We start from the raw sequence: 24,152 nt of genomic DNA, 5'->3' as shown, positions 1-24,152 counted from the left end.
CTAACTTAAAAACCGAGTCAAAAATATTGTTGAAGCTAAATCCAAATAAGAGGAGAGCATTAAGATATTATAATATCTTTCTATCTTAACCATAGTAGAAAGATTACATAAACATAAATTAATCTATAAGAAGATAGATATCATAAAAGAAGGTTTTGGACAAGAACAATTACATAGGCTTAATGCAAACTTATATTGTCTCGAAAAGGAAAATCAAGCTGTAGTGATTGAGCTTTCTGATTTGCAGAAATTGTTAGATGAAAGCAATGAGTATATATATTTGGAAATTCTAAAATGGCTCAAAAAGATAAATGATTTCAAATCTTAAGTTGGCATATGAAGAGATGAATAGGATCCTTAGTCAGAAAATTGATGCCATTAAATTCATCACACGTTCCAAGAATTGTATTAGGGATTGGATCAAGTCTACAATGAACTTGTTCAAAGATAATTTCATAATCTTGATCACCACAGAGACATTAGAAAATAATTTGATTCTTAAGATAAAAAATGCTTGGGATCAGTTGGGAAACAAAGTAGAAGTGACAAATGATGAGATCAACTTCATCAATAGCCAACCTTCCAATAAACTAAAGCTCATTAAAATTTGTGATAGGACTGATTTCATCATGGAGATCATGTCCATAAACGCCAAACATAGTTTTATTATTGCAGCACACCAAAAGTGTAAAGAAGTGAAAATCTTCGGGTGGAAAATGAAAGCACTTTTTCAAAGCCAGATGCATTCCCAATCAAAATGGAAGCTTATTGTTAGTTATATTGGGGTTTTTACTTGAGTATCTACATTATTTTCTTTGGCATATCTTCCTTTTCACATCTTCCTGGCAAATCCCAGTGTGATGCAGGGCTTGGCATTTGGTGGGCTAGATTTACTTGATCCTTTGGGAGAAGTTATTACATGTGGGTTACCTATTCTCCAAGTGGAGCGTATTTTCAAGATGATTTCACATTTCACACATGCATAGTTCCAAAAGAATAAGACAATATTCCATTTGTGCTCTAAGGCGTTTCAATTCCTAGAGCTCTTATTTAGATAAAAGTAAGATTGGAAATTGTTAAAAAACAATTTTGTTTCTCAAACTTATTCATGGCTTCATTACAGTTGGTGATCATGGAATTAAATAACACGGAGATGGATGGTTACTAACATTCACCCTAATTGAAGGAATGAATTTCTCTGTTCTAGATGCTACTAGTTATGTGGATCCATATACAGTATTTAACTGTATTAGGAAACTGTAAACAAGTTAAATCAAGTTGTAGACATTGGATCCTCAATGGCATGGTAAAGTGTCATAAAAATATACATATATATTGTGCTTGGTATTCTATGATTTTTTTCATGATTTCCATTCTGACTTTCATTATCCAAATAATTCTGTAGAAGTATTCGAATATGATCAGACAAAAGAGCCTCCTTCTATGATGAATGTAGAAGTATTTGGCTTTGAAAGTCCTTTTGCTGAGGCTACATCTCTAGGGTATGCTAAGATCAATTTTCTAAAATTTACTTCACAGGAACTGGCTGATTTGTGGATCCCACTTTAGGGAAGACTGGCACAAGGTTGCAATCAAAGTTTCACCTTAGGATATTTCTGACATAATACAAACAGTCCTGATGTGGTTACTCAGTACATAGAAAAGATGGAAGAGGAAGTTGGAAGAAAGGTATTCATCTTTCAATATTAAATCTCAAGTAGATACTTTTATTTTTCTTGGCATACATATAGTTCAATGGATTTCTCTATTTGTTTGGACATCATGATAATTAGAAATAATTCTATGTAGATTTCCTGGTGCTCACCTCAGATAAATTCAACATTTGATAAGCTATTTTCACTTCTAAGTGAGGAGTTTCTGATTAATGATTTTTCTTTCTACTTGAAATGTAAAATGCCTCTTCACGTATCTATGCCTCACTTAGATACGTTTGCATGAGTTGTTGCAAATAATAGACCAGAACATGGGTCTCAAGTGAATTTATATTTTGCAGAGTTGCTTATTCTTATCTGCAACAATGTTAGGTTTCTATGCAAATCCCTTTGGACATAAAACCAAATGTTCCTTCCTGTTGCAATATATAGAGGAAATAGTGGAGTTGCCTCCATCCTTAGCATGAATGGGTAGTCCATCTATGTTCATCTTCCTTCATAGAGGTAAAGGCCTTGATGCTAGCCATGGTGCAAAGTACAAATATGAAAAAGGAAGACTTAAGTTCCAATTTAAATCCATTGTTTCCTACAATGTTGCATGCAGGTAGACATTGAGTTCCTTTCTCATCGTACCAACCATACATTGTCCTCTATCACTTGTAAAAATGGCAGAAGTAATATTGGATCAATGAAAGAGAATTGATTTGCTTGAATTCCAATTAACAAAATTAAAAATAAAGAGTGGATGTACATGAATTTGAGACAAGCTAATTTGGTATTTTGAACAAAGCTTGAAGTATATTTCTTGTCTGATTCCTAAGAAACTACAATTTATATGTCAAACAGGACAACCATGGCACTATGGAGGAATAGGGCACTGAATCATAAGATGAAAATAGTAGAGGATGAAGAACCTACAGATCCGGGGGATCTCCAAAATGAAGATTCTGGATATTTTTTAGGTGTTGAGGAACCGAGCATGACCAAGTATCATTCACAAAAATTAACATTAAGCGTAAGTATCTCAATTCATGAGGAATTACCTTGTTATACATTCCTATGAAGTTATCATTTTGATAATTTAGGTTGCTTCCGAAAAGTTCAAATTGTTGTGTTGATGGTTTGTTTTGTAAGATCATGCTACATCACTGATATAATAAACAATGAAACTCAACAGCCTGTGGAAGGTGGCTCTTACTAATTCAATATTACTTGTTTCTTAGAATGACATCCCTACTAATATTTTTTTTGCAAATCCTAACGACAGGTTGAGTCATTCCTGGAGTTATATGAAGAGGGTCACATAGATAAAGAGATAATGGAGAAATCTGGTTGTCTGGACTACAAAACCACAACATGGGAAATTTACAAACAAAAAGCATACCAAAGACAGATCTGGTACAAGTTCAATAGAAATGTTTCTGGGTTTGGTATAGAGTTCAAAAGTATCCAGCAAAATGCAAAGCTTGATAATGGAAATGGCTCGATTATTGATAAAGTTGTTACCCTTCATGGTGTGCCTTTTCGATTCCATTTCTAGGTGCTTCATCACCTCTTTGATTGCGCCCAAACCAATATCCTTCAAGAAAATAATCATTACCTCGTAAATAACTGGATTTGAAAGCCACTTCTTGCAATTCTTTCCAGTTATCATTTTCTTTTCTGCTAGAGAACTTGAATGAATAAAGGGACATGGAAGACAGTTCAACCTTACAATCGGGAAAAACTTTGATTGAGATATCACATACATTCTTAGGGCCCATAGTATGATAGGACGTAGCCTATTCATCACCAGTAGGATGGATATCTTGAGAATCATTGTTGAATTTCAATTTACCTTCTTTTTGGTGAAGATCTCCATAGATATCTCTCTTTGCAAAGGTTTCACTAGTTGAAGAGTGATCACAGTTAGTTGAGGCCATTTTCTATCTTTGAAGATTCAAAATAGTAATCCTTCATTATAAGGCATCAAATACCTAGTAACCATGCTCAGTATGTATCAGTTGGGCCAATCCAAAATTCCTTTCTTTCAAATGTTTAATAGAAATGAGAAATCATCGGGCTTTGAGTAAAGCATGGTTAAGCTTGTTAGGACCCAACCCAAAGTCCTTAAGTATTTTACAAGCAACAAGGCTCAAGATGCTAGAGCATATATCACGAGTTTTCAATTTTGGTTAGGTGGATCCCTAGAGAATATTGAAAACTTCTTTAAGATGATTGTTGGGTTGTATGTGCCTACTCTCAATAAAACAAAATTAGAGTTTGCTGATCAGGTCGTCTATTTGGACATAGGAATATGGAACCCTCTGTCTCCTTCCATGTATGATGATGTTAAAGAGTATTTGAATTGGTATTAAACTAGAAAGGATGCAAATGAGAAACTCAAAAACCTAAATGCACCAATCATTGGTATCACCTTGCAATGAAGAAACATTATTATTGGTGACGATAATCACTATGTGGCTGTTGTGATGGAACTGGAAGCTAGAGGTGCAAAGGTTGTGCCAGTATTTCTAGGTGGATTAGATTTTTCCACCCCTGTGGATCGTTTCTTGTATGATCCAATAACAAATAAATATCTTGTAGATGTTTTGGTTTCCTTGACTGTGTTTACACTTGTGGGTGGACTTGCTAGATAGGATCATCCTCATGCTATACAAGCTTTGTCTAAGCTTGATGTCCCCTACACTATGGCCTTGCCACTAGTGTTCCAGACTACATAGGAATGGATTATCAACATGTTGGGATTGCATCCAATTCAGGTTGCATGGCAGTTTTCTTTTCCTGAGCTTGATGGTGGTTTGGAGATGATTTTTTTCTGAGGCTGTTATGCAAGATGGGTAGGTTTCATTGTTTTTCTAAACATTGTTTCAACAAGTTCATCAATTAGATAATTTGTTAATAGTATAATCTCTCTAAAGTTGTTAACCTTGTTTTGAAACAAAAATTATCACTACATCGATGTCAAAATACCAAAAGAGGGATCATGGTACCATACACATATGTAGAATCAAAGTTTCTCTTGAGCCATTGCAGGGTTCTTTTGAAGTGGTCATAAAAAATTGTTTCTAGCTTCTTTATATTGATGTGTAGGCATGTCCCATGCACTTTAAAAGTGTTTTTAACAAATTTTTACAAGGGACATCAAGTGGGCTTAGCTAAAGAAAATAACAAAGGTGATCATGTCAAAATGTCATTTCAATTTGTTTTGCATGTTACAACCTAATTGAGATAATTGAAGTTAGGTATAATGACAGTCTTCACCGATGCAATATATTATTACTTGCATGTTTGCAGGAGGATAAGAAAATAATTGTATATGTATTTATCTTCCCACATGACAAAGCCAATGTTGGCACTATAGCCTAACCCAATGTATTCTCTTCAATTTTCAGTGTATTACATGAACTAATGATAGATGGATATAATGTAGAAGGTTTGCCAGATACTTCTAAAGCACTGATTAAAGACACAATTCATGGAAAACAAGTTAAGTTCAACAACCCAAACCTTAATATTTCTTACATAATGAATGTGAGAGAGTACCAACAACTCACACCTTATGTTAACGCTTTAGAATAAAACTGGGGCAAACCTCCAAGGAACCTTAATTATGACAGGGAGAACCTGATTTTATATGGAAAATAATTTGGCAAATGTTTTCATTGGAGTGAAACCAACTTTTAGATATGAAGGTGATCCTATGAGGCTTATTTTCTCAAAACCAGTGAGTTGACACCTTCGATTTGTTGCTTATTACTCATTTTTGGATAAAATATTTAAGGTTGATGATGTCTTGCATTTTGAAACTCATGGATCCCTAGAATTTATGTCAAGCAAGCAAGTGAGTATGGGTGATGTATGTTACCCAAACAATTTTGTTTCCTATATGGATCTGAAGGGATTTCTTTGCCATTTTTTCCTTATGCACAGTATTAATAATATAAAAGAACTTTGGTGGTGGGGAATTTTCACTTACAACTATAGTCATGAGTGATCTTATTAACAAAGATCCAACTTTCTATTTTATTCTAGATGTTGTTGGTCTGCCTAATTATTTTTTGGATGCCATCATGGTTAGTGTCCTCCCTTCTGCAAATGCAGTAGCTCGTATACCACAATATTTGGATGCTTTGTGCCTTAATAAACTTGGTCTTCAAGCTATTAATGATCGTGGTTCTCCAAGATGTTTTGTGAAATTTTTTACATCAAAAACCTACTTACTAGCTTTGGCATGTGACACTCCTGGGTCCTTATAATCATCTTCCTTGGATGAGCTTATGCGACATTGTGCTTCTTTGAGGGGTCTTGGAGCGGATGTATTGATTGAAACTTTAAATACTATTAAAAAACTTGGATCTTGTGATTAAGTGCCTTCCCTTACCTTCTGCGAGAATATGCTAGCTCTTCTGTGCCTGCGCCCATGGAAAATGATTTAGAACAAAAAATAGTTAGTTCAATGGATGGAGATGAATCATCAAGGGAAACATCTAAGCTGGGTGGTTGATACTTTTGCTGAAAATTTCTCTTCAAACATAGAATCATTTTTCTAGATTGTATAAGCAATGCTACACGTCTCTTAGAGAATAATTTGCATAACATAAATACATACAGGGGGTTTTGCTAAGAAAAAGGGTATAGAGGTTGTGCTTCAAATGTTTGGTTTACCCCTCTTATCATTATCATTTGTAAGTGGTGTTATCAGTCAAATTTTTCTTGAAGTTTTCAGAAGAGGGAAAGAGCTCTGAGGTAACCACAAACCAACTTTTAAGTACAATATCTAGCCAATATGTACTCAGAGAGGGCTCTCTCTTTATGATTTAGCTTTGTTTATGGGATATTAGGCTAGTTATGGGAGCTTAGGGGCTTTTTATTTTGTTTGGTGGTGGAATTCAAGAGCAGATGGGTAAAACAAGGTATTTTAGGCCACTGGGCTATGGAGTCAACTGAAGATGGCTTAACTGGATCAGAATGATTCAACAAAGGAGGGCTTCACAAGGCAAGATAGCTAAACAAGATACAAATGATAACTTAAAAGGGTGAAATGGTCTTGAAAGGGAGGAAGGGCAATTAAGAATCCTTCAACAAAGTTCAAGATGAGGGAAAATGGGTGATCATTAACAAAAAGCAATTAAGAATTCTTTGTTAAATGGCCACAATGACAAGCTAAGAAGCAGGGAGCAATCAAGAATTCCCTACCAATGATAGCTTGGAAGAAAACTTTAAGAATATAAATGATTTTAAAGATAGAATGCAGTAAAGCTCTTTCTGAAATGTACTTTTTCATTTATCATTCAGATATGAAAGACATATGAATATTTAGACCAGAAAACTGCAAAAACTTAATAAATAGAATGCTTATTTGTTTCTCGTTTGACACAGGTATCCTGTAAAAGTCCTTTGCTTTATTACTTTGTCCAGCAAGCCATACAATAGTTGTTCAACAGCACTTCTATTCAAAAATAAAGAGTCTACTGGGAAATGTCTAAGAGTCCACCCGAAGTACTTCAAATGAGGAAGTACTTATACACAAATTTACAACAAAATATCACCTAACTGAGAGAGATATATTCTAGGAAAACTAAATATATTTTACATAAATGTAGAGACAGATGGTCTCGAAAGTAGAAACTGAATGTGAATTACTGGGTTGTTGTCCCTGTTTTTTCGGAAGGAGTTGGAGGCAAGTCCTTTGATTGAGCATCTTGTTGTCTTGCTCATAATTTTGTGCTGGCTGATTCTTTTCATTTTTTCACTGATACTCTTTTACCTGTGATTGATACTCTTTACCTGCTTCTCTATCATTCATCTTATTTTATTGAAATTGACTATGGTAAATACTTCAATTTACTTTTTACCAAGGTAAATCATAAGATGTCTGTCATATTAGTCCACCAATCATCACTTGGTATCCTGGTCCTTGTTAGTCTCTTGAAGATCTCATTAGCTTCTGTGTATTTTACAAAACTTGGTTGTACTGGAAACAAGTGTTTCAATTCATGCTCAACATAAAAGAGGTTCTCCATACTATCATAGAGAACTTTGTCTGTACGTAATGCTTTGGGTGTAGATGAACTAGCTTGGTTATTTTCATACTGATCCAATTTGTCGATATAATCATCCTGCCTCATTAACTTATCATTGATGACTAGAGGACTTGGAATTCCTTTACTCTATAAGATGCCAAATTTTTCCATAAATTCATCTATTTCTTCTTGCATATTCTGACATTTTCGTTCCAGGTTTTGCATTAGAGTCCTCTTTGTCAATACTTTCTTGATTTCAAGGATGGTTCTAGTGCTATCCTCAATGTTCAGCTGTTTTAATTGATGCCTGTTTCTGCTGTTTAGAATGTTTATTTACCTGATAACTTCTTTAGGTATTCCTCCTAGCTCTTCCTTGGTTTTTTGAATCTCTTGAAGAGAAACTTTGACTAAGTCAATTTGTTTAAAAATAATTTGAATTGATGACCAAACATCATTGATTGATTGAGTGATGTTGGTCCATAATATTTTTATGATATTTGTTAAAGACTCTTCAAATGTGAGATCTTTTTCCATTTTTTTTACTTGTTAAGCTAAGCCTTTGTTTTTCCTCACTTCTTCAGTAAAATTGATCTTTGACACATCATACTTATTTTCCAAGGTAATGAATTTCTCTTTTACCTTTTGCAATTCATAAACTTGGAATTTCATTTCCTCCATGGACTTGATTAATTCTCCAGTGTTCTAACTTTAAGTTCCTACTTGTGTTGTACCTGTACATGTTCCTGTTACTTCAAGAGCTTCAGCTATGGCCAAAGGGACATTTGGTGCTAGGGCAGTTGCCAATGTAGAAGGGACCGCTATAGAAACCACTGGATTTTGAGGCTAAGAGGTTGACTCACTCTGCCTGCTTTGTAGTGTTTTTTCTAATTCTTGTTCTGTCTCCTTTAATTGCTCATTTAGCTTCAGGACCAAGTCCATAATCTCTTCTTCAATCTTCTGTTCATTTACTTTAGCCGTCTCTGGATGCATAAGGGGTGGCAATTTCAACTGCTTTCTCAAGGCAGCTATATCTTCATTTTTCTTCTTTATTAGGGCCTCTACATCTTTGACATCCATTAGGTTATGGCCCAATCCAATAATCAAATCCTCCAATGATTTGATTCTAATGTCCTTTGCTAATGAGGAGGCTTTTTCTAACTGCAATTGAGCAGTGGTGTTATTCATTGAATTCTCCAATCTGTGTGCCATCATGGCCTTGCTTGTCAATGTGGAATAAACCATTTCCCTTGTTTGCTTATCCAATTCTGTTTGATCTATGGGGTGAATATCTTTGGCCAAGACCTCAAAATCAGTTTTGAGGTAGTCTGCAATTGATTTGGGCTGTTGTAATTTAGTATTTAGAAAACTCATCTTCATTCTGCCTTCTTTGATGTCATAAGCTGGCATCAACCTAGTTTGATTGGTAGGATCCACCTTCAAGTATTGAGTGTAAGCTTGGGCTTTTAGTTGTTCATTTTTGGCCTTTATCTCCTTGAATTTTTCTTTGATGTCTAAGGTCTTATCAGATGAAGACCTGAAAGATGAAACTTCAGTACTTTGTTGTCTTTCAAGCTCTTGTCTTTGTGAGCTAGAAGGTCCTCCACCTACTGGGAATGTATGCAGACTGTCTCCACCTTCTTTCCTCAAACTCCCTGTTGTTTCTTCAAAAAATTCTTCTTCTCAGTGTGGATTTAGCCTGTGCCTCTTAGCACCAGGCTGGTCTAAAGGACCATTGGCAAGGGTAGCTACTTTCCTGTCTCTTTTTAAGCTCTTTTCCTCATTCAGAGGAGTCTGCAAAACTAGGGGATCTCCCATATTAACTTGAGCTAGATGGGTCTGTGGTTGAGCCTATTCTTTAGAGATTTCAGGCTGCTTTGACATGTCTGATTGCCCTGATACTGGAGTACTGGTTCCTTGTTCTTTTCCCTGTGGTGGTTCTACAAGGGGTGCACTAGTTTCCTGGGAGTGCCTTTGAGAAGTCTCAGCTGTAGAGGCACTATTTCCTGGTGTTGGCTTCCAAGCACTTTGAGCTGGTACCTATTCACAAGATTCCAAGTCAAGTCTCTTTTATAGGTCTTTCATCACATTCTCTACATTGACCTGATCACTATCCATATCAACTAGAGTTCCTTCCCTCCATTCATCCATATTTGCATTTTCAGGGATTTTGTGATGAAAATATGGTGATAACTTATTTTTCATTCTCCTATCACAAATGAAACTTTGAGGATCATATCTCCGACCAAAACTTTTATTTAATTTCATGTGTTCTAGGATTTCTTTTGCTTCTTTGTCTGCTTCTCTATTATTGTAGACAAATAGACCTAATTGATCTTTAATTCTCAACTATGCTTTCTTCCTGGCCTTGGTGAAGTGAATCTGATCAGAGTTTATCATTTGCCTATAATATTCCAATGCAAACAACCTCAATGGAACATATTTTGATAGTTTGAATGGAGGAAGTTCACAGCCATATATTATGATCTCTGTGTGATTCTGGTATAAATACCAGTCACCTATTTTGTACTGCTTGGATAGCTGAAGGATTCTTTTGATTTCATCACTAATCCTAGGAGGAGGATTACCTGTCAGCACGGTGGTTACTGGGTGGACAAACTGGTCAATGAATTCATTGTATGAATAGGGAAAAGCAAATGAATGGTGGAAGATAGAAGTCCAAAAAATGATGGATCTGGGATTACCCTTTCTTTCAAGTTTATTTATAGAAAATGGGAACTTGTCTGACTGATAGTAAAGGATAAGGTGATATATGAATGTGGAATACTTGAATACTTTTTCATTTTCCAGCCTCATGAACTGGTCATGGATTTTCTTAGTAATGAATGTAGCATAGTTATACTTGACAGCAAGATGCTAACCAGGGGTAAATATGAACATCAAAACTAGGGTCAATTCATCCACATACTCACTAGTATTGAAACCCATGACTGCAGCTATCATATCAGCTATATTCTTGCCTATCTCTGTGAAGAAAACTGACAAATAAGGAGGGGGATTTTTGGGTTGATGCTGCTTATCTATGAAAGTTTGGCAAAGGCGACTGAGTTCATATTGGGACAATTTAGATGATCTCTATAGCAAATATCCAAGAGAAATGGGGGTGAGGTTTTGACTAGGCTGAAACTGAATTGAGTCTGCAGTAATTGTGAAGAGAACAGTTTGATTGGGGGACATTACTGCTCTAAGGTTGGGATCATAATTGGCATGACACTGATGGATAATGACAGGGAAAATGCACATAAAGGGGAGAAAGTACATTGGGAGATTTGATTCCCAAAGTCCTCTGGTATCATAGCCATTCAAGTAATTGTCCCGGCATTGGAAAAATACTTTCAGATGTTCTTTATTAGTATCCAGGTCTTTTATTTGAAAATCTTTATCTTCTAAGGGTAGATAATCCAAATCACGGTGAGGGGTAGTGATAGGTGCTACATTGAGGGCCACCGGGGTTTCCCTTCTGGTTCTTATGGATTCAGATAGGAAACTGGGGTTTTTATGTGAAATTGGTGAAAACGGAGGGTTTTGGGAAACCTGAATTCTAAATGCAGCAATTGAATTATGATGAAAATTGGGTTTTTCCAATTAATTACAAAGGAAAGCAAGCATTTACAGGGTTTCTAGATGGAAACTGGTAAATACCTATTTTTAGTGACGGGCAATGGAATGCATATTCAATGGTTGTGAATGGCGGACTTGGAGCGACGTCAAACTGCAAGTTTGAGGGTGGCTGACAGTTGGGTGTACGAGCTGGTCAACTTCAATGTTCAGGTTGATGCATGCATGCGTTTTTCAGAAATAAGGACGGAAAACTGATTATCTTTGTTTTTTTATGCAAAGTCAACTTTTGGCAGGTTCAGGATTTGGACAGATGGTGTCAATGAGAAAATGATTTGATGTTTTGTCGGTAGCAGGAGGCAGTAAGTGGTTTTCATCGCACCACTAATGGAGGGGAGGTCGTATTTGGGTGCGACCACGTGATTCCACATGATGAGTGACACATAGCGATGGCACTGTTCAGAAAACTGCTCACCATCATGCGCTAAAGGTTGACAACGGAGGGCCGTGCAATATGCACAACAACCGTCGGATCTGCGAGATCCAATCGGATGGCTATCGGGGAGTTGAAATGACTGGTGGTTAACAGAGGGCGGGCCCAACATAACTAAAGGTTTTTAATTACATCGAGGGCGATGTGATTGGTTGAAGAAGTTATTAATTAACTGTGGGGGTTAATTAATCCTTTTATTAACATGGCAGGAATCGGGCTCATAATTAACTATGGATTAGTTAATTAATCCCATTTATTGACTGTATTATGGTTATATTTAACCGAGGGGTGGGACATGTAAAATTTGCGGTTTTTTTTGTATTTATAATAATACGGGAACGGGTAATGTTTATATATGGGAGCTATATCATTATATGAATTAGTGGTTAATATTATTTTGTAATATATGAATGCACACTAAGTTAAAAATGTTTCTGAAATCATTTTCATCATACACATTTAAGACTTAGACTAAGTGAACATGAGGGTTTATATTTAAAATGTTTTTACTTTTCCTAAGTAAAATAGGATTTTACATAGGAAAAGATTTATTAGGGAAATGAATGAATTATGAAGTGGGGTGAATATTGATGAAGGGGTTTAAGCACTTAGGAATTATAAATTATTGGGTCGAGGGTCCGGTCCCTCCAAAAGTTAGAGAAATGCTCTGAGCCCCTCTAATTTGATAGATACCTTGGCACTTAGGGGAAATTAGTGAAAATTTAGGGAAAATGAGTAGGGAAGTTAATTATTTTTGACTTTGCTTGCTTGATGTGTCTTCCATGTGATACATGCCTTTGCCTTGTGATGAAAGTAAAAGATTTACACATTTAGACTTATCATTCACCACATATTATTCTGCAACCATCATCTACTTACCCTACCTACTTAACCTAACATTTTTACTTCTTTATTAGGGTGCACTTAGACTGGCAAACCCTTATCAAACTTTCTTTTCTTTTACATGGTGATGCCTATCTAAGTCTACACTTATTACATCCAAGGGCTCAGATTAAATTGTTCAGCTCCTATTTTCACTCTACCTATCTATTTATCTTCCAAGATTACAATGTTTGGTGAGATATTTATTCTCTACCTCTAAAACATGAAATTGAAAATATGAACTAGCCAAGCTTAAACTATTTGACTATTCATGAATTGTGGCATAAGTGACAAGCTGCACACAATATTTTTATTGTACAAAAGTAAATAGTAGTGAAATTTAGACTTTCACACTTTCTTGATCTTTTCTTTTGGTGGGGTTCATTTTCTTTCATTTTTTGACCTCTTTTCATTTCTTTTCACCCTTTGATTTTTCTTTTAGGGTATACCCTCTTTACATTTTTTAATTTTTTATATTTTTTACAAATATGTAAAACCTTTGCAACAAGTAAAGGTATGAACATATCACAAAGCTAAATCAAGTCAATCATGATATATGACACCTATTGGGATGGATTTCCCTGGTGGAAAGTCAAGAACAATAGATCAGAGGCCTTTGAATGACTTTGACTATGCTCTGCAATCTTCTTTTGTTTGCTACTTTATTGTATGTATGACAATGATACTTCTAAAGCTTAGGGCCTTCTCTTCAGGCTTCAACTCCAAAATCTTATTGTATAATCAACACTATGACATTAGAGAGGATATAATATGTATTGAGAAGATCATGGTAACATTAGTAACTAGGATTAAAATAATGCTTTAACATCCGACCATTGACTGGTCCTTCTTCTGCTTCTGTACCATCTAACTCTTTAAGAAAATATGCATTCTTTCCTTTGAAAGCATAGATGATATATGTTCCTTTCCATAGGAAGTCAAACTTCCTATGTTTCCCCTTGTCCTCTCTTCTGGAATCCCATCTCAACACTCTATCTCCAAGTTAGAAATCTTCTACCTTGGTTCTTCTGTCAAAATTCTTCTTAAGCTTCTCCTGCAACACTCGGGATCTTTGGTACACCTCCTCCCTGGTCTGCTGTAAATTTATAGCCTAGTTTATCCTTCTTTGAATATTATTAGGTTCCACTTGAGCCTCTTCAAGTATTTTCATAACAGGAACTCCTAATGATGAAGGAAATACAGCCTCCATGCCATATACTAACTCATAAGGACTGGTTCGAATGGATTTTTTAATGGTAAACCCGTCTGCCCACAAAGAATTTATCAGTTTTTTGTTCCAAGTTTTCTTGTTTTCTTCCAATAGTTTTTTGATGATATTAATTAGACTCTTGTTGGAAGATTCGGCCAATCCATTCCCTTAAGGGTAGTAGGCTATGGAATGGCCCAATGTAATTTGATACTTGTTACAGAAACTAATCATTTTCTTTGACTTGAAGGCTACAACGTTATCAATAATGATTTTAGTGGGGCAACCAAACCTGGAAAAAATATTGGTCTCTAGGAAACCTATGATCACTGTGTCATTGGCCTGTCTAGAGGGGATGGCCTCTATTCATTTAGTAAAATAATCACTGGTAGTGAGTATCCATTTATGTTGGCCTAAAGAAGGTGGATGAATTTCTCCAATGAAGTCAAGACCCCATTGTTGAAAAGGTTTCTTAGTGGAAATGGGATTTAGAGGTAAAGGTAACAACTTTCTCTTGCCTTCAAAGATTTAACATTTATGGCAAGAAGTTACAAATTTATTCACATCTGCAAACAAGGTTGGCTAATAGAATCCATCCCTTAGAATCTTATCTGTGGTTCACTTCCAATAGAGATGTCCACCACAGTCTCCTGCATGAAATTCTTGGAGAGCCTTTTCAGCTTCATTTTTTAATAAACTAGTGGAAAAGCTCGTTTCTCCATTATTTTGTATTTTAATGATGTCTCTGAGTGCTTTACTAAAAAAGGCTATAGGTTTTTCACATCCTTGATCATCATTTTATAATAAAACTGTAGCTATGGTGTGTTCAGATCCAAAAGAAAAAATGATGAAGTCTCTATCAAATTGTGGACTTGTGAGGACCGGTGTTCTGGTTAAGGCCATTTTAATTTCTTGAAATAATTGCTTGGCCTCTACTATCCATTTGACACTTGAATCCTTTTTTAGCATGTTATTTAGTAATCTAATGAGGTCAGCTGAGTTAGAAATGAATCTTCTTAAAAGAATTATCTTCCCTAGGAAAGCTTGAAGTTCTTTAATACTTCTTGGATGAGGCATCTGTAGAATAGATTCTATCCTAGAAGGGTCATTTCGAATGCCATCTTTGGAAACGATGTGACCTAAAAGTTTACCCTCCTCCAGACCGAACAAGGATTTCTTTGGATTCGAAGAAATGCCATATTTCCTGCATTTTAAAAAGACTTGCCTAAGATGGTCCAAGTGTTGTTGATCTGATTTAGAAAAAGCAGTTAGATCATCTAGATATATAACAAGAAAATCATGAATTTCTTTGGCAAAGGCAGTTTCCATTGCCCTCTGGAAGGTTGCTCCTACGTTTTTTAGTCTAAATGGCATTTTGATATACATAAAAGTGCCCCATGGTATTGTAAAAGAAGTTTTCTCTTGGTCATCAGGATGAACCAAGATTTAGTTATATCCTGAAAACCCATCTAAAAGTGAAATTCTAGAAGAACCCACTACCCTTTACAAAATATGATCCATTTTGGGTAAAGGATAGTTATCTTTAAGAGAGACCTTATTCACATTCCTTAGATCAGCACATAACCTTATTTCCCCAGTCTTCTTCCTAGTTGGTAGCAAGTTACACACCCACTCTAAAAATCTAATAGGGGCAATAATCCCTGCTTCATACCTATGTTTGATTTGTTTTTCAATTAATGGTAATAACACAGGGTTAATTCTTCTGAGTTTTTTCTTAAAGGGCTTTTGATTTTCTTTCAGAGGTATAGTGTGCTGAATAATAGAGGTGTCATAGGACTTCAAATATTCGTAACTCCAGGCAAAGACATCCTGGAATTCCCTCATAAGTTCAACATACTTTAGCTTCTGATCAGGAGGTAAAGATTTTGACAATTTTATCATTTTTGGATTGTCCTAAGTTCCTAAGTTGTATTCTTCAATATCTGCTTTTAATGGTTCCATTTTAGGTTTCTTGGGAATGTCATTGGAATCAAACAGATCTTCTAGAGGAGTTAATCCTTTGGGTAGATGATTGTCTTTTAGGTTGATAACCTCTGTTTCTTCTTCAATTATCTCATCTAGGTCCATTTGTTTCAGATCTTGAACTTCTTTTTGTGTGAATTTTGTGGGATGAAGCATATTTATTGAATTTTCTTCTAAAATGTTTGTTTCCACCTCATCTATTTGATTACAATTAATGGTTGTGTCAACATCTATGTTACTGTTAGAAAACTCTTCATCTAAAGTTAAAATGTGATTAATCTGCTCATCACTATCAAAAACCTACCAGTTCTTCAGATTATCAGGGATGGCTGGTCTGTGCCTAATCTCAGCAATATACTGATGATTACGTTCAAAAGGTAATTTTTAGGTACTGGAAAACATGGCCAGGCTATAGGCTGCATGTTGTTTTTTCTAGGAATAGTTGCACGCTGAGTTTCCAAAAAAGTATTGAGAATTTCTATGATTGTTCCTCTATAATATCCTAGTCTAGGATCCCTAGTTGAGTAAGCTCCTTTAATAGATTTGATTATTAATTTTTAATCTCCTAACAAACACCATGATTGCTACAAATCTTTTGACAAGTTTAAGACCCAACAAGACAGCCTCATATTCTGCTATGTTATTGGTGCACTTAAAATTTAATCTATAGGCATGGCGTTCAGCATGATCATTTTCTAAATTGTACACACAAACTCCTGCTCCTGCCCCTAGTTTATTAACTGAGCCATCAAATTCTAAATGCCAAAGGATTTCATGCTCATAATTAGTGTCTGGGGTAGTAGGAATTTGTTTAACTGTGAAATCTAGGTTTTCATTTTCATATGACTTTTCTTTGTTATCTAATATTTCCTGAATATGGACACTTGATTTTTCTTTTTTAATTTCTTTTGGTTTTGCTGCTAAAACTTCTAGAGTATTGGAAGGATTGGTTTCTACATTGTAAAGAATGAATGAATCCATATCAGAGTGTATTGAGTAGATGGGGAAATTTTGGGGTCTTTCCTGACTACTTACTACATATTTCATCAATGTTTCTCTGTATAGTTTCTTTGGTTGTCCAAAAACCAATATAGTAGCATATTGCATATCCAATTGAAGAGATCCCTGAAGCTTAGCACTGTAGGACCTAGATAATAACATGCCATATTTGGGTGGTATATCTGCTACCACTATATCCATTAAAAAAAATTTTGCAGGGTATTGAACGAATGAGACACACAAGTCTTTTATCAATCCTAAACATCTCACCTAACTAGCATCAAAAGAAAACAAATATTTGTATGGTATAGTGATGTCTAGGTATAGCTTTTCCATTACAGACTTGGGCATGAGATTATGAGATGCCCCGGAGTCAAACATGGCATTGTGAAGAATCTTATCATGTATGTTTAAGCTCACATAGAAGGGAGGGATTGCTCCTTCCAATGGTTTTCCATTCACTTATGGGCCAAAGATTAATGTAGGCTGGTCATCAAAAAGATTAACTGAGTCTTCAGTTCCAATAATTTTCAATGATCTATTGATTTGAGTTTGGTAGGCATCACGTTTGGCTAATTCAGATAATGGGACAACAATTTTGAGCTTATCTACTTCAGCTTCCAAATTAAAGGGTTTTTCTATTTGGGCTTTTGGATTTCGAGCAACAATATTCTCTTTGTTTTCTGTGTTTTCTATGTTTTTCTCCTTTTCAGGAGTGGAATCATGATTTGCTGATCCTCCTAGATCAACCTCTGGAGTTTCTTCCGCAGTTTCCTTAGAAGTAAGGGAAGTGGAGGGTTGTTTGTTGTTTGGTTGGTTGTCAAAGACATCTTCAATTATGGGGTTAAAAGGATTAGTATTTGATCTAGAAATAATATGTACAGGTGTGGTTAGTGTCTTACCTTTTTTGGGTTGATTTAGAAACTTTTGCTTATTTGTTTCTGGGACATCAATTCTCCTACTTCTTAGATTGTATTGCTTGTGAACCTCAAAGATGGTTGTGTCATATCCTTCCCTAAAGTCAAATGATTCCCCTGATTGAGTTTGAAACTGTTTAAGTATGTGAGCCTCTTCATCTTCTTGAGTTAAGAAAACTTCTCCTTCATTACCAAGCCCCATCAAGTTAATTTGAGTATCTCCTTCTGGACCATCAAAGTTGGAAGCTTTTGCATAGTTCTCCTGGAAAGACGGTCTAATGTTTTGGTCAGGACCATTCTTCCCAGTGTTCGGGTTTTGATTTTTCCTAAAATTAGGATTTCTCCCTATGTTGGTTTGTTGACCATCCCAAGGAGCTTTCCTTTCAATTGTTTCCACTCTGTCTCCTAGTCTATCCATTCCTTTAATTATGGCATCTAGCTTTTGTTCAAAGGGTGAGCTTTCTTCCTTTAATGGTATCCTCCTTTCACTCCTAGCCTTGGCTCTTTTAGATATCAGGTTGGCTTCAACACTGACTGCTATGCTTTGCATATCTTCCAAAGTAGGGGGGGTTTCATTCTCTCAGATGGAAAGCCATATTAGAATCAAATCCATCTGGGAATTTGATTAAGGCTAAACCAAGTGGGGGTCTAAGATGTTGAGGGATGACATTATACACGTTGTTGAATCTAGTGCAATAATCCTGCATAGTTTCTTGTGTTCCTCTCTTTAGGTTTTCGTATTCAAATAGAATCTAAAGAGGGTCTTTCTTTCTCTCCCACCAGTTCAGGAATTGTTGATAGAGAGTTGCTAGGTTGTCTATACTATTTGCTGCTAAACCTCTGAACCAGGTTCTAACTTCCCCAGATAAACTCTGAATGAATATTCTCATTTGCACATCATTAGTATCTATTTCATAAATTTCAAAATAATCAGTCATCTTCTTGGTGTGTTGTTGGGCTGTATAGGTACCAGTGCCATCAAAAGTAGTGATTTTACTTTGGTAATCCTGGGGCATGGCACCTAAGTTTGCTGGTAGTACCAAGGGGGCATATATGTTTGCCATTGTTGTAGGTAATGGTGAAACAAAAGCTGGGGTTGGAATAACAATGGATGTTTGAGTTGTGGATGGAGAGCTAGAAGTGATGGTCTAATGTGGAGTGGTTTGAGGTTGAGATGTATGAGGAAATGATGATGAGTTTGAAAAAATAGTAATGATTACAGAGGGATTAGGTGTTTCTTCAGTGGTAAGATCAGATTGTGGTGAGTTCTGCAAATATCTATCGATTGACAAATTCACTGCTTGGAGCTCTAATTCTTGGATGAACTCTAGGTCTTGGACTAGGTCAACTAATTTAGAATTGGATGAAGTCCTAAACAAAGAGGTTTCAAAGTATTCTTCAAAGGGTTGGTCTTAGAGGTAAATCCACCTAACAAGACAGGATGAGGATCTGAAGGTGGGTCAAGGACTAACAAAACTTTCTTGCCTTCTAAGAATTCTGGGAATCAGATTGGGGTTCTCAAACACTTGTGGTGGATTGGGATCAGGAATAGCTCCAGTGTAATGAGTCCTTTCTGAAGCCAAATTTTTGGGTTTTGTTTTGGTTTTCTTAACTGATATCAAAACAAAAAATTTCTATGATTTCTTTAGGATGCCTTAGATTTATGATTTAAACTTTCTTAAAGATTTTGTTTTGACTGAGGAATTGTCTTTCCCCAGTAGAGTCGCCACTATGTTATCACTCAAATTTTCCTTGAAGTTGTCAGAAGAAGGAAAGGGGTCTGAGGTAACCACAAACCAACTTTTAAGTACAGAATCTATCCAATCTATACTCAGATAGGGCTCTCTCTTTATGATTTAGCTTTGTTTATGGGATATTAGGCTAGTTATGAAAGCTTAGGGGGTTTTGATTTTGTTTGGTGGTGGAATTCGGGAGCAGATGGGTAAAACAAAGTATTTTAGGCCATTGGGCTATGGATTCAACTGAAGATGGCTTAACTGGATCAGAATGATTCAACAAAGGAGGGTTTCATCGGAAAAGATAACTAAACAAGATACAAATGATAACTTAAAAGAGTGAAATGGTCTTGAAAGGGAGGAAGGGAAATTAAGAATCCTTCAACAAAATTCAAGATGAGGGAAAATGAGTGATCATTAACAAAAAGAAATTAAGAATTTTTTGTTAAATGGCCACAATGAAAAACTAAGAAGCAGGGAGCAATTAAGAATTCCCTACCTATGATAGCTTGGAAGCAAACATTAAGAATATAAACGATTTTAAAGACAAAATGCAGTAGAGCTCTTTCTGAAATATACTTTTTTGTTTGTCATTCAGATATGAAACACATATGAATATTTAAACAAGAAAACTGTAAAAACATAAGATATAGAATACTTATTTCTTTCTCGTTTGACACAAGTATCCTGTAGAAGTCCTTTTCTTTATTACTTTGTCCAGCCAGCCATAAAATAGTTGTTCAACAACACCTCTATTCGAAAATAAAAAGTCTACAGAAATTTCTAAGAATCCACCCCAAGTACTTCGAATGAGGAAGTACTTATACAAAAAATTTACAACAAAATATCTCCTAACTGAGAGAGATATATTCTAGGAAAACTAAATATATTTTATGTAAATGTAGAGACAGATGTTCTCGAAAATAGAAACTGAATGTGAACTGCTGGGTTGTTGTCCATGTTTCTTCTAAAGGAGATGGAGGCAGGTCTTATGATTGATTATTTTCATCTTTTCACTAATACTCTTTTACCCGTGACTATTACTCTTTACCTGCTTCACCATCATTCATCTTCTTTTACAAAAATTGACTATGGTAGATACTTCAATTTACTTTTTACCAGAGTGAATCATAAGATATCTGTCATATCAGTCCACCAATCATCCCTTGGTATCCTAGTCCTTGTTAGTTTCCTGAAGATCTCATCAGCTTCTGTGTATTTTACAAAATTTGGTTGTACTAGAAACAAGTGCTTCAATTCATGTTCAACATAAAAGAGGTTTTCGAGACTATCATAGGGAACTCTACCTATAGGTAATGCTTTAGGTGCAGATGCACTGGCTTGGCTGTTTGCACATTGATCCAATTTGTCGATATAATCATCCTACCTCATTAACCTATCATTAATGACTAGAGGACTTGGAAATCCTTTATTCTATAAGATGCCAAATTTTTCCATAAATTCATCTATGTCTTCTTGCATATTCTGACATTTTCATTCCAGGTTCTGCATTAGAGTCCTCTTTGTCAATACTTTCTTGAGTTTGAGGATGGTTCCAATCCTACCCTCAATGTTCAGCTATTCTAATTGATGCATGTTTCTATTGTTTAGAAATTTTATTAACCTAATAGCTTCTTCAAGTTTTCCTCCTAGATCTTCCTTGGTTTTTTGAATCTCTTGAAGAGCAGCTTTGAGTAAGTCAATCTGTTCAAAAATAATTTGAATTTATGACCAAACATCATTGATTGATTGAGTGATGTTGGTCCATAATATTTTTCTGATATCTATTGAAGGCTTTTCAAATGTGAGATATTTTTCCAGTGTTTTTACTTGTTGAGCCAAGCCTTTGTTTTTCCTCACTTGTTTAGCAAAATCAATCTTTGACACATCATACTTATGTTCCAATGTAATGAATTTCTCCTTTACCTTTTGCAATTCAGAAACTTGGAGTTTCATTTCCTCCACGGACTTGATTAATTCTTCAGTGTTCTAACTTGAAGTTCCTACCTGTGTTGTACCTATACCTGTACCTATTATTTCAAGAGTTTCAGCTATGGCCAAAGGGACATTTGGTGCTAGGGAAGTTGCCAACGTAGAAGGGACTGTTGTAGAAACCCCTGGTACTACATTTTGAGGTTGAGAGGTCAACTCACTCTGCTTGCTTTGTAGTGTTTTTTCTAATTCCTATTCTGTCTCCTTTAATTTCTCATTTAGCTTTAGGACCAAGTCCATAAGCTCTTCTTCAGTCTTCTTTTCAATTACTTCAGTAGTTTATGGATGCATAAGGGGTGGAAATTTCAACTGCTTTCTTAGGGTAGCCATATCTTCATTTTTCGTCTTTATTAGGGCCTCTACAGCTTTCACATCCTTTGGGTTATGGCCCAATCCAATAATCAAATCCTCCAATGATTTGATTCTTTTGTCCTTTTCCTGTGAGGAGGCTCTTTCTAACTACAATTGAGTAGTGGTGTTATTTAGTGAATTCTCCAATCTGTGTGCCATCATGGCCTTGCTTGTCAATGTGGAATAAACCATTTCCCCTGTTTTCTTAGGCAATTCTATTTGATCTATGGGGTGAATATATTTGGCCAAGACCTCAAAATTAGTTTTGAGGTAGTCTGTTGTTGTACTGTAGTCTTTAGGAAACTCGTCTTCATTTCTCCATCTTTGATGTCATAAGTTGACATCAACCTAGTTTGATTGGTAGGATTCATATTCAAGTATTGAGTGTAAGCTTGGGCCTTTAGCTATTCATTTTTGGCCTTTATCTCTTTGAATTTTTCTTTGATGTGTAAGGTCTTATCGAATGAAGACCTAAAAGATGAAACTTCAGTATTTTGTTGTCTTTCAAGTTCCTATCTTTGTGAGATAGAAGGTGTCCCACCTACTGGGAATGTATGCAGACTGTCTCCACCTTCTTTCCTCAAACTCCCTGTTGTTTCTTCAAAAAATTCTTCTTCTGTGTGTGGATTTAGCCTGTGCCTCTTAGCACCAGGTGAGTATGAAGGACCACTGGTAGGGGTAGCTATTTCCCTATCTCTTTTTAAGCTCTTTTCCTCATTTAGAGGAGTCTGCAAAGCTAGGGGATCTCCCATAGTAACTTGAGCTGGATGCGTCTGTGGTTGAGCCTGTTCTTCAAAGATTTCAGGCTGCTTTGACATGTCTGATTGCCCTAATGCTGGAGTACTGGTTCCTTGTTCTTTTCCCTGTGGTGGTTCTGCAAGGGGTGCACTAGTTTCCTGGCATTGCCTTTGAGAAGTCTCAGCTATAGAGGCACTAGTTCCTGGTGGTTCCTTTTGAGCAGTTCCAACTCGTACCTATTCACAAGAGTCCAGGTCAAGTCTCTTTTCTATGTCTTTCATCACATTCTCTACATTGACTTGATCACTATCCATATCAACTAGAGCTCCTTCCCTCCATTCATCCATATTTGCATATTTCTCTATTTCAAGGATTTTGTGAGGAAAATATGGTGATAACTTATTTTTCATTCTCCTATCACAAATGAAACTTTGAGGATCATATCTCCAACCAAAAATTTTATTTAATTTCATGTGTTCTAGGATTTCTTCTGCTTCTTTGTCTGCTTCTCTATTGTTGCAGAAAAACGGACCTAAGTGATGTTTAATTCTAAACTGTGATTTCTTCTTGGCCGTGGTGAAGTGAATCTGATAAGAGTTTATCATTTGCCCATAATATTCCAATGCAAACAACCTCATTGGAACATATTTTGGTAGTTTAAATGGAGGAAGTTCACAGCCATATATTCTGATCTCTGTGTGATTCTAGTCTAAGTACTAGTCACCTATTTTGTACTACTTAGATAGCTGAAGGATTATTTTTATTTCATCACTAATCCTAGGAGGAGGATTTCTTGTCAGCATGGTGGTCACTGGGTGGAAAAACTGGTCAATGAATTCATTGTATGAATAGGGACAAGAAAATGAATGGTGAAAGATAGAAGTCCAAAAAATGACTGATCTGGGATTACCCTTTGTATCAAGTTTATTTACAGAAAATGGGAACTTGTCTGACTGATAGTAAAGGATAAGGTGATATATGAATGTGGAATACTTGAATACTTTTTCATTTTCTAGCCTCATGAGCTGGTCATAGATTTTCTTAGAAATGAATGCAGCATAGTTATACTTGATAGTAGGAGGCTGACCAAGGTTAAAGATGGACATAAAAACTAGGGTCAATTCATCCACATACTCACTAGTATTGAAACCCATGACTACAGCTATCATATCAACTATATTCTTACCTGTCTCTGTGAAGAAAACTGATAAATAAGGAGGGGGATTTTTGGGTTGATGTTGCTTATCTATGAAATTCTGGCAAAGGCGACTGAGTTTAGACTAGGACAATTTAGATGATCTTTCTATCAAATGTCCAAGAGAAATGGGGGTGAGGTTTTGACTAGGCTAAAACTGAAGCATCTCATTAATTGTGTGTGTAGTAATTGTGAATAGAATAGTTTGATTGGGAGACATTACTGCTCTGAGATTGGGATCATAATTGGCATGACACTAATGGATAATGTCAAGGAAAATGTGCACAGAGGGGAGAAAGTGCATTGGGAGATTTGATTCCCAATGTCCTATGGTATCATAGCCATTCAATTAATTGTCCTAGCATTGGAAAAATACTTTCAGAT

General features: G+C 35.8%; 1 pseudogene; it reads left to right on the top strand.

Moving 5' to 3' along the window:
* Positions 1–3,658: 3,658 nt before the first annotated feature.
* On the top strand, positions 3,659–5,670 carry LOC149235111 (magnesium-chelatase subunit ChlH, chloroplastic pseudogene; annotated as a pseudogene).
* Positions 5,671–24,152: the final 18,482 nt, after the last annotated feature.

Source organism: Pinus tabuliformis, chromosome 8 (assembly GCF_031772625.1).
Source record: "Pinus tabuliformis cultivar Carrire ecotype Pingquan chromosome 8, CPIR1, whole genome shotgun sequence".
In the NCBI taxonomy this organism is placed as follows: Eukaryota; Viridiplantae; Streptophyta; class Pinopsida; order Pinales; family Pinaceae; genus Pinus; species Pinus tabuliformis.
The sequence above is the reverse complement of the archived record's forward strand: the minus strand, read 5'-3'. Positions and strand labels throughout refer to the sequence as shown.